This window comes from Oryctolagus cuniculus, chromosome X, assembly GCF_051225735.1.
Source record: "Oryctolagus cuniculus isolate XC-2025 breed Fujian yellow rabbit chromosome X, ASM5122573v1, whole genome shotgun sequence".
Taxonomy (NCBI): Eukaryota; Metazoa; Chordata; class Mammalia; order Lagomorpha; family Leporidae; genus Oryctolagus; species Oryctolagus cuniculus.
In genome coordinates, this window is record NC_142888.1 from 79,530,564 (window position 1) to 79,542,083 (window position 11,520).

The window sequence follows — 11,520 nt, forward strand, 5'->3', positions numbered from 1 at the left end:
CATAAGATTAGGAGGGAAAATCCATGAAGCAGAAAAATAACCTCTCAGATTTATCAGTTAGTTCACACAACAGTGGCATTTCTAGTCACTGTTGAAAGAAACCTTATGACTCTAGTCAACTGTGCTGGGAATTGTTTAAATAATTGTAAAACTCTAAGTATGATTTATGCTTGATATTAATTCTTAACTATTAATTCTAGATTCATGTGTAAGTATGAATGAAAAGGGAAAACATAAAGTGTTATGCTAACATTAAAAATTCTCTATTAAAAATCATAGGGACAGGCATTATGGCACAGCAGGTTAAGCCACAGCTTGGGACACACACATCCCATATCAGAGTGCCTGGGATTTAGTCACCTCCACTTCCAATCCAGCTTTCATGTAATGAGCCTGAGAGGTAACAGATGATGGCTCAATAACTTGGGTCCCTGCCACCCATGTGGGAGACCCAAATATAGCTCCTGACTACTTGCCTTTGGCCTGGCCCAGCCCTGGCTTTTGCAGGCATTTGGGGACTCAACCAATGGATGGAAGATCTCTCTCTCTCTCTCTCTCTCTCTCTCTCTCTCTCTCCTCTTCCATCATTTCTGTCACAATACTTTTCAAATAAATAAATCTTTTTTTTAAAAAATCATAAACTGAAATCTAAAGGAATATAAGCTTAGAGAGCTATTTATTCTCTATGTGCTAAAGTATTACCTTTAATACTAAATATTAAATATATTAAAGTTGCAGCATTCTCCACCCCATCCCATACTTAATACTGTTATTTTGTAACAGGTATACTCTTACATTACTGGAAAGAATACATTTTGCCATTCATACCACAAAATAAGAATACAAATTTATTCATTTTAAAAATTTATTTAGTTGAAAGAGGATGAGGAAGGGGAGGGGAGTGATGGGCGCCCGGGGTAAGGGGCACCTGTGAATAGAGTTCACTGTCCATTAAAGAGTTCATTGTTTAAAAAGTCCACAGGAGCCTGGGGTCTTCTTTGCCCCCATTATTCCATTAGTAAGAAAGGATCAGAAATGGCTGTTTCTGTCCTGTTGAAGGAATCGTGAAGCAAGCCGCAGGGGAGTCTGACCCTGGTTGAGGTCCAGCCCGGGAGTTTCTGTGAGGTTAGCCTATTGGCAATTTGCAAAAGTTGCAAAAGGTAGTGGGAGAAAATATGATGCAACAGCTCCATCTCTGTCTAGCGAGTTGAACAGAGCACCTTTATCCTTGCGCAGTAAAGTCTTTGGTATTTGGTAAATGGTGGCTTTTGTGTTGGCCATGCATAGCTATTCAGGATCACCAAGATCCAAGTCCCCCATCCAGAGTCCGGTTGGAGCTACAGAACCTGTGTCATTAAGCACAAGGCGAAGTTTTCGCGGTAACCAGTCCCAAATTCAAAGGTTAAGATGAAGGCAGAAGAGGAGGCCACGAACGGTAACAACGTGAAGACTTACACGAACTGTAGAGGCTGCTTTTCTTTGTGCCTGGAAAATAGTCCCAGATCCAGAAGTTATCCAGGTGAATAAGGAGGCTGTGACCCAGAGCAAGGAAGCTGCCGAGGCTGAAGCAAGGAAGCTGTGAAGCGAAACAAGGAGGTCGCCGAACTGTAGAAGCCGCTTTTCTTTGTGCCCTTCAAAAGCTCTGTGGTAGTCTTCCCGGAAAATAGTCCCAGATTCAAATATCGAGATAAAGTAGGAAGAAGAGTCTGTGGACATCATCAAGAAGTATGGAATCCCAAGTCCAAAATGTTTTGCAGCAGTAAGTGAGCCATGTTCGCTGAGGCCGCCATCTTTGGCTATATCTGTAAAATGGTTAGTTGTCTGAAAGGTAAAATGATGATGGAAGATAAGATCGTTGACGGTTTCTGAGAGAACGGACGGGAGGAACCGTTGAGCAGCAATGTTTGTGCACGCGGTATAACCGTTGAACGACTGTCTGATGTCGTCTCGCGCACAAGAATGGCAACCTAGACCAGGAGACCTACGGACTTACTGCGTTAGATCACGTGCACAGGCCACCGTGGGAAAAAGGGGCGTGCCCATGAACGTGGTCAACAACAAGTACCCAAGAGCATCCTAAACAGAACCCAAGAGAATTTTAATAAGAAGGCAAGAAGACAGTATGGATGATGGGGACTAGACTGAGAGAACAGCAAGCGGAGACGCCCCACCAGTCACTGGTGCCCACCTTGGGTGCCACCACTGCCCTGGAGGCGGATAGGATCCCCATAAAGGCATTGACAGTCATGAAGAAGCGGCAAGTAGAGCAAAAACTACCTACTTCATTTTAAATTATGTTTGGGCTCAGCAACAATTTGTGCCAGTGTTGAGGAGTGGTAGAAAAATTGTTTATACAACTTTGGAAGATTCGACTTGAATAGACAGAAATTTACGTTTTAAAACAAGAAATGGGCATATAATGATTGCAACATTATTTGTGACTTGAAATACACTGCAACAGTTCACCCTTTTTTGCAGTATTTGATGGCATTGGAAATGCTCAATTCAATTTTTTTTAATGAGTTAGATTAAATTACAGAGCATATATGTACTTGATGCTAACCGCATTTTGAAAATTTCAGTTTTCAAGCTGTTCTCTTTCTACACATTAACAGAATATTCTGCTTAAGGTCAGCCAGTTATGTCTGTGGGGCAAGTTTAAGAGCTCTTGAATATTACAGAGAGAATAAGAGTAAGATTTGAAGTCCATGAGATATAAATAACAGGATTGCAAAACATTTAGAAGAACCACAGCTCAAGGTAGTAAATAGTAGATATTATCATGCAATTTAAATAATTGTCAATTTAATTTGATAGTTTAATTAATTATTAGTTTCCCAGTGGCTCCTAACATCAGAAAAACAAGTGAGAGGTCGATGACTGAGGTTTGTGTACCACATGACAGTAATGATGAAAAATTGCAATCTGGGCAAATCCAGGGACCCTGCAATGAATGATATTAGTTCAAAGCTTTAATTGTTTCTAAATGGCAGACTTCATTTTTGCAGGCTATGTAGGGAAGTCATTGCGATAAATTATTCTGATAGATCTGGAAAACACCATGAGAACAAGCAATTGCAGATCATGATGAGGTGAGATTAGGGTATGATGAAATAATTAATGACATATAATAGTATAGTTTTACAAATGAAAGAAGATTTATTGCTTGATTTTTAAAATTTCATTTGAAAATAATTTACAGCTTTCACAAATGTTGGAAAAATCATAAAAATAATTCTCCTGTAATCTTTATCCAAATGCTGCAAATGTTAACATCTTATGTAATCAAAGTACAATTATAAAAGTCACAAAATTAACATTGATACAATTCTATCATCTAAATCTTATGTAAATATCAAGAATTTTCCTCTTACTATCTCTTTCTTGTACAGAACTCATTTAGGATCATGCATTGCATTAGTTACCTTGTCAAAAGGGTGGGTAAAATTTGGTGATAATATTGTACAAATGCAGTGGGTGACTAAAGTAGAAATGAGGCAAAATCACACTGGCAGGGAAGGTCCCAGAGGTCCAGAATGCATTCATTCAATTCACTCTCTCACTCATTAAGTAAGTTCTTTTTGAGTCTGTAAATGTGTGCCAGGCATATAATAATTCACCAGGTGTCGGCAGTTGTAAATACGTCACAGTCTGCATTCAAAAAAACTTGAATCTCACGCAGACACCATCCCTTTTGTGATTCTTACCAAAACTGAAACCAAAGCAAACCCCAAAGAGGTTGACAGTTTTGGGATTTAAATGCTTCCAATTATAACCAACCATTACAAGTAGTATGTTTTACACTTCCTTTTGCACAGTGTTGAAATTTAGTAAAAACTGTTCATGACAATGATTAGCATCACTGGCTAAATATCCAAATCACACATCCATTACCACTTCCAAATATAAAATCAATAGAACTATGAAACAATTACATTCTTCATAAGAGATTTCAAATAGAGAAAGTATGATATTGTGTATCCCCATGGGTTTTCTTGCTAACGGTTAAATTACTGTTGTACTTCCAAATAAGTGTCTGCATTTTATTCTAAAAAATAGATAGATAATGGAATGCTGAAATGCTTCTTTCCTGAAAGAAGGAATTAGCAATGGTACTCCATGGCTCCTCACTGGATAAAATAAATTGCTTAGTTTAACATGCAAGCATTGCTTTAAAAGATTTATTTTACTTATTTACAGAGAGATGTACAGTCAGAAGGAGAGAGAGGTCTTCCATCCACTGGTTTACTTCCCAGATGACTGCAATGGCCAGAGCTGAGCTGATCCAAAGCCAGAAGAAGCCAGGAGTTAGGAGTTTCTTCTGTGTCTCCCACGTGAAAAATGCAAGAGCCCAAGGACTTGGGCCACCTTTTTTTTTTTTTTAAGATGTTTTATTTATTTATTTGACAGGTAGATTTTCAGACAGTGAGAGAGAGAGACTGAGAGAAAGGTCTTCCTTCTGTTGGTTCACTCCCCAAATGGCCGCAGTGGCTGGAGCTATGCTGATCCGAAGCCAGGAGCCAGGTGCCTCTTCCTGGTCTCCCATGTGGGTGCAGGGGCCCAAGCAGTTGGGCCATCCTCCACTGCACTCCTGGGCCACAGCAGAGAGCTGGACTGGAAAAAGAGCAACCAGGACTAGAACCGGCACCCACATGGGATGCTGGCGCCTCAGGCGGAGGATTAACCAAGTGAGCCATGGTGCTGTGGGCCACCTTCTACTGCTTTCCCAGGCCATAGAAGAGAGCTGCATGGGAAGTGGAGCAGCCAGGACTCAAACAGGTGCCCATATGGGATGCTGTTGCTGCATGCCAAGGCTTCAACCCTCTGTGCCACAGTGCCAGCCCCACATTTTTTATAACAGAAGCCTGACCTTTCCAGCCATTACCCAAGTTTTAGTCTGTATGAGATCCTTCCTCCAGTTTCAACCACTGATTCATCACAATACTGTACTCTGTCTCTCCTGTTTGTACCATTCATTCTAAATCCAGATATTTCTTCTTGCTCCCTAATTACTACATATCTACCTGTCCTTTGTATCTTTCATGTAGTAATTGCTCAATACACGTTTCCTGACAAATCCACTTGAATGTTTTATGTTTTGAAATGGAGGAAACAGTGTCTTGAGAACACCAATCTGGGAGCATTGGTCTTAACTTATCAGCAATTGGAATATGCTTATCAAACAATGCAAATAATGATTTGTGACCTTGAATATCCTAAGCACATAATCATAAGGCTGAGTAAAATATTTGCAGTTTGCTTTTCTTCCACCATAAGCAGAGAGCCGTGTGTGCTGCATTGCTGCATAGCATCTTTACACTGAGGTCCTGTCTGTGGCCAGTGGAAATGTCAACCTTAGACTTAATGAATCCCAAGCAAAGCATTAGCTCCCTGAAAAGGAAAGGGGGAAGAATACCATCTTAAGGTTTCATCTGGATTCATTAAAAGGAAGAAAATTACCACCAATACATTGCTATTTCTTACTCTGAAATACCCAATGGGTAACTACACTTAAGTTTTCACCACTTGGAAATCCTGATCTGGGAGTTGCATTCCTTTTTATGAAGATAGGCAATAGAACAAGATTTGGTAGACATTCCTTGATTGCTAATGCTTACGTTTAATAATGCCATGTAAACTTGAAATCCCATAATGATGTCTCTTCATACCATTCATCACCCTATAGTACTCACATCCAGAAAAAATCACTTTTCTTTGGTAGAAAGGAGCCCACAGATGATGAAGGACTTCTAATAATAAGACCTAAGTTAATACACCTAGTTACAAAATGATACTATACTTGATACAATTAATTTTTTTTCTTTATTCAGCCTTCACGCCTGTGAGTGAGTGCATGAAACGTTGTCAGTATGGGCAGCCATGTTCTCAGTACCTCTCATGGTGAGAGGATTTCCAGTATTGAGACATAAGATTTTTGCTCAATTTGAGTATTGATAAGAAAATCATCATGAAATATCAAAACAGTAGTATGCTTATTAAGACTGCTGGGAGAGACCATACTTTTTTTAAAAAAATTTTTTTTTGTTTGAAAGTCAGAGAGACAAAAATAGGCAGGCAGGCATAGAGCTCCCATCCACTGGTTCATTTCAAAAATGCTCACACAACCAGCGATGGGCCAGGCCAAAGCCAGGAGCTGGGAACTCAGTCCAGATCTCCCAGGGTGGCAAGTACGTGGGCCATCACCTGCTACCTCCCAGGGTGCATATCAGCAGAAACCTGAATCAGGAACCAAGCTAAGACTCAGACGCTCTGATAACAGATACAGGTGACCCATGTGTGGTCTTAACCAGTGCACCAAATAGTCACCCTGACCATACTTTGACAACTTATTATACAAATTTATTATCTCAGTGCAGATAGGGAGTTCCTCCAAAGACATCTGGACATCACTTGCACTGTTTCTCAATAACCAGAATCATGTTCTCATACCAAGATTTCTCTTAAAGATATAGGAGGAACATACCATGAAAGACAACCTTAATGGTATAGGAGGAATATTTGACACAACTAAGATTTTATTACTCAACATCGTATGTCAATTCAGTATAATTCCAACAAGTTATTATATTATCTCTTGGTACTCAATTCTGCTTTTTTGGAATATTTATTTAATGTAGTTCTAGCCATTTTCTCAGTGTTTGTCTCGGCTTTACCCATGGTGACAATCAGCTAGAGAAGTTGATTAGAAACATAAACGAATGTATGCAGACTGACAAGTTGGTGACACCTCTCCTTGAAAACAGACGTTTTATGTCAATATACGCAGCAGTGGGAGAGGTCTCCTGAAGGGTTCATTTGCTTCTGCATAGGAAAGCCAGGGCAGCTTTACCATACCTCCAGACTATGGTTACTCATCAGCTGTGTTGGCTTCTGGAAAGGAGAATTGTTCCGCCACTGAAGGGAGATGCCAGAGTGCTCTTCTGTACTTCTCTCTTAGCAGAACTTCTCAAATAGGCTTTTTCTTGCCCGAGAAGGGTAAATTGGAGACAGTCCTCCTTCTTCCCTCTCTTTTTACATTTCCTCTCCATTGAAGCAGGAAATGTGTTTTGACTGACAGAAAAATAAGCAGGATATTTAAATTGTTTTCCTGGGCTATACACAAAAAAGAAGAAAGAATGCAAATGAAGCAAGTGCAGTACTAGAGGAAAGGGTAGGAAGGAAAGTTATTTAATCCCAGAATAGTAATTTGTGTGAAGAAAGAAAAAGGGCAATAGAACCAGATTCACCGTGGCTGGTAGTTCAACTCAAAAGTATACAACAGTGAGAAATGATGACATGTAGTATAAACAACAGTCATTCTGAAGTTTACCATCACTGGAATATCTTTTTTTAAAGATTTTTCAAATTTATTTGAAATTCAGAGAGAGAAAGGCAGACATAAAAGTCAGGAAAAAAAAAAAGAAAGAGAGAGAAAGGTCTTCCCTCTGCTGGCTCGCTATCCATGTGGCACCAACGGCTGGGGCTGAGCCAGGCCTAAACCAGGAGCCAGGAGCTTCTTCTGGGCTTCTCACATGGGTGTAGGGGCTTAAGCACTTGGGCCATCGTTCCACTGCTTTCCCAGGCCATTAGCAGGAAGCTGGATCAGAAGTCGAGCAGCTGGGACATGAACCAGCACCCACATGGAATGCCAGTGTTACAGGAGGCAGCCTTACCTGCCGAAGCGCACCGGCTGGAGCGGCCTTTTGGGGGGTGAACCAACGGAAAAGGAAGACCTTTCTTTCTATTTTTCTCTCTCTCACTGTCTAACTCTGCCTGTCAAAAAAAAAAAAAAAAAAAAAAAGAAAGAAAGAAAAATAACCTAATTTTTAAAATGGGCAAGATATCTAAACTGAAATTCTCCAAAGATACATAAATGATCATTTAACACATGAAAAGATTTACTCAAGATCACAAAATACAAATCAGAATCATAAGGAAACAACATTTTACAATCTCTGGGGTGTCTATATTATAAAAGACAGATTGACAGCAAGTTTTGGTGAGGATATTAAGAATCTGAATCTCTCATAGAGTGCTGATGGAAAAGTAAACTGCAGCACCTAGTTTGCAAAACCATTGGGTATTTCAGTAAACAATCAAACAATCATAAAGTCATAATATGAACCTGCAGTTCCATCTCTAGGTGTATATTAAAGAGAAATGAAATGTATGTCCAATGGCCCGAAAGTGTTAAGAAACCGAATATTACTGAAGGAATGAATAATTAATCAAAATGTGAATGTCCATAAAATGTAATGCTATTCAGCCATGACAAGGAATACAGTACAGATACATGCTACAACATAGAAGAACCGTAAGAACATTATGCTATGTGAAGGTAAGCAGTAACAAAAGACCAAGTATTGCAAGATTCCATTTATCTAAATTGGCCAGAATAGGCAAGGATGTGGAAAAATTATAACTTTAATACACTGTTAGTGGAAATGCAAATTTGTACAGTAATTATGGAGAACAGTATGGATGTTCCTCAAAAAACTAAAAATAGTTTGATCCAGCTATCCCACTTCTAGGTATATATTTAAGGAAATGAAATAAGCATATGAAAGATATATCTGTACCCTCATGTTCAGTGCAACACTGGTCACAATCACATATCAAATCAATCTAGATGCTTATTGATGGACAAATAAAGAAAATTTGGAAATTACGATTCAGCAGGTTTTTTTAAATTATTAAAACTAATATTGATCATCTTTCTAGTATTTTCATTTTGTCAGTCACATATTTTATTTTAAAAAATCTGCCATATGTTTCTGTATTATAAGTATTTAGCACATCAAACCAATATGCTATATTGGTGTTTTGCTCAAATTTATTATTTTTAGGAAGCTTCTATCTACATACAGTTTTTAGTTGATTCATTGAAAAATAGTTGTGTGTCTTCAGACATGTTCCGTTCATAATCACTGGAACTAGCAAACATTACCTTATGTGGCTAACACTTTGCAGATGTGATTAAGGATGCTTAAGGAGATTATCTTGAATTATCTGAGGGTATTAAGTGCAATCACAGTGTCCTTATAAGAAGGAAACAGAGGGAGAGCTGATGACTGATAGAAAAAGAAAAGCCAATGTGACCACTGGGGCAGAGACTAGAGTGATGTAGCAACAAGCTAAGAGATGCCAGCAGTCACTAGAAGTCTGGAGGCAAAGAACAAATTCTTTCATACAGCTTCTGGAAGGAGTGCAGCACTGCCAACACATGGTTAATGAAAATCATTTCTGACTTCTACATCCCAAACTCAGAGGGAATAAATTTATGTTGTTTTAAACTATTCAGTTTGTGCAAACTTGTTACAGGGAATAATAAAATTCCACACACTATTCAATTGACCCATTGACAATGCATCATATGGCTTTTAGTACACTTTAAATGTATGTATGTATGACTTTTAGTACATTTAAAGAGTTGTACATTCATCTCCGCAATCAATTTTAAAATATATATGTAATCATCCGCGCTTTGGAAGCTCCGCTTTGTCTCACACCATGTGTGCGGCTCGTATGGCGGCGGCTGCCCAGTCTGTGTACTCCTTCTCAGCGCACCCGCTGGCCTGCGGGGAGCCCATGAACCTGGGCTCCCTGCGGGGCAAGGTGCTGCTCATTGAGAATGTGGCGTCGCTCTGAGGCACTACGGTCTGGGACTACACCCAGATGAACGAGCTGCAAGAGCGCCTCGGGCCCCGGGGCCTGGCCGTGCTCGGCTTCCCATGCAACCAGTTTGGGCATCAGGAGAACGCCAAGAATGAGGAGATTCTGAATTCCCTCAAGTATGTCCGGCCTGGAGGCGGGTTCGAGCCCAACTTCATGCTCTTCCAGAAGTGCGAGGTGAATGGCGCCAAGGCGCACCCGCTCTTCGCCTTCCTGCGGGAGGCCCTGCCAGCGCCCAGCGACGACCCCACTGCGCTCATGACCGACCCCAAGTTCATCACCTGGTCCCCGGTGTGCCGCAACGACGTTTCCTGGAACTTCGAGAAGTTCCTGGTGGGCCCCGATGGCGTCCCGGTGCGCAGGTACAGCCGCCGCTTCCCCACCATCGACATCGAGCCCGACATCCAAGCCCTGCTGTCCAAGGGGTCTGGCGGTGCCTAGGGCGCCCCCCTACCCTGGCTGCTTGCCAGTGGCCTGCTGCTCTCTGGGGGTTTCATCCATGAGGGCGTTCCCCCGAAAACAAATGGAGGAACGCCTGATGTCCGGGAAACCCCCAGGTGGGCGCTGGTCCTGTCCATCCCTGCCTCTCCTCTGCCAGCCTGAGGCGAGCTTCTTCGCTAATAAAATGCTGAGTTCCAGTACAAAAAAAAAATATATATATATATATATGTAATCATTATATATATTTGCTTATTTTCATTTTTATTTGATAGGAACACACATCCCCCACCCACCCCCCACCACAGCAAGAGTGAGAGAGAGAGCAAGAGCGAGAGAGCGAGAGCGAGAGCGAGAGAGAGAGAGAGAGAGAGAGGTCTTTCTGTTTATTTACCCCTCCCCACCCAAAGCCCACAACAGTCAGGACTGGGTCAGGCTGAAGTCAGGAGCCCAGGACTCAATCTGGGCCTCTCAAGTAGCAGATAAGGACTTAGATATTTGAGATATCATAATCTGCTGCTTCGCATGGTGTCCATTAGCAGGAAGCTGGATTGGAAGTGGAGGAGCCAGGAGTCAAATCAGGCACTACCATATGAGATGCAGGCTTTTCAAGCAGTTGACTTAACTGGGCTAAACATCAATCCCCTTTAGTTTGTTGTTTAGTTTGCAATTCCTTAATTACAAATGACATTGAATGTCTTTTCATATGTTTATCTGCCATCTTTAGATCTTTGATGAGGTACCTATTTGAGTCTGGCTATTTGTTAATTGACTTCCTTTTTTTTTTTCACGGTTGAGATGTAATGGTTCTTTGTATATTTTGGATAATAGTCTGGTATATCTTTGGCATATAGTATCTCCCGACTTGTGGCTTTTTTCTCATTCCCTTGAGGGTGATTTTTGGAGAACACAAGTTTTTAATTTTATAGTGGATACCTGGCCTAGCAGTAAAGATGCCTACAACCCATATGAGAGTGCCTGGGTTTGAGTCCTAGCTCTGTTTCTGATTCCAGCTTCCTACTAATGCACAACTTGTGAGGCAGTAGGCGATGGCTCAATATTTGTGTAATTTCATTTCTTTCAGTTATATCCTCAAAGTGGGATTGTTTTTGAATCATGTGGTAGTTCTATTTTTAAACTGGGCAATAATATGCAAAAAAAGATAGTATGCAAAATAAAATATTATTCAGACATATAAAAGAGTAAAGCCTGACCTTTGCAGCAAAATGGATGGAAGTGGAGATCATTATGTTAAGTGAATGAGAAATTATGTTAAGGGAATGAGAAAAAAGCCACAAGTCGGGAGATACTATATGCCAAAGATATACCAGACTATTATCCAAAATATACAAAGAACCATTACATCTCAACTGTGAAAAAAAAAAAGGAAGTCAATTAACAAATAGCCAG

The 11,520-nt window shown here is 40.6% G+C and overlaps 1 pseudogene across 1 annotated transcript; it reads left to right on the forward strand.

Moving 5' to 3' along the window:
- The first annotated feature begins 9,460 nt into the window (after positions 1 to 9,460).
- LOC100338525 (glutathione peroxidase 1 pseudogene) lies at positions 9,461 to 10,324 on the forward strand (annotated as a pseudogene). Its single transcript, XR_016228082.1, has one exon. The product of XR_016228082.1 is annotated as a glutathione peroxidase 1 pseudogene (transcript).
- Positions 10,325 to 11,520: the final 1,196 nt, after the last annotated feature.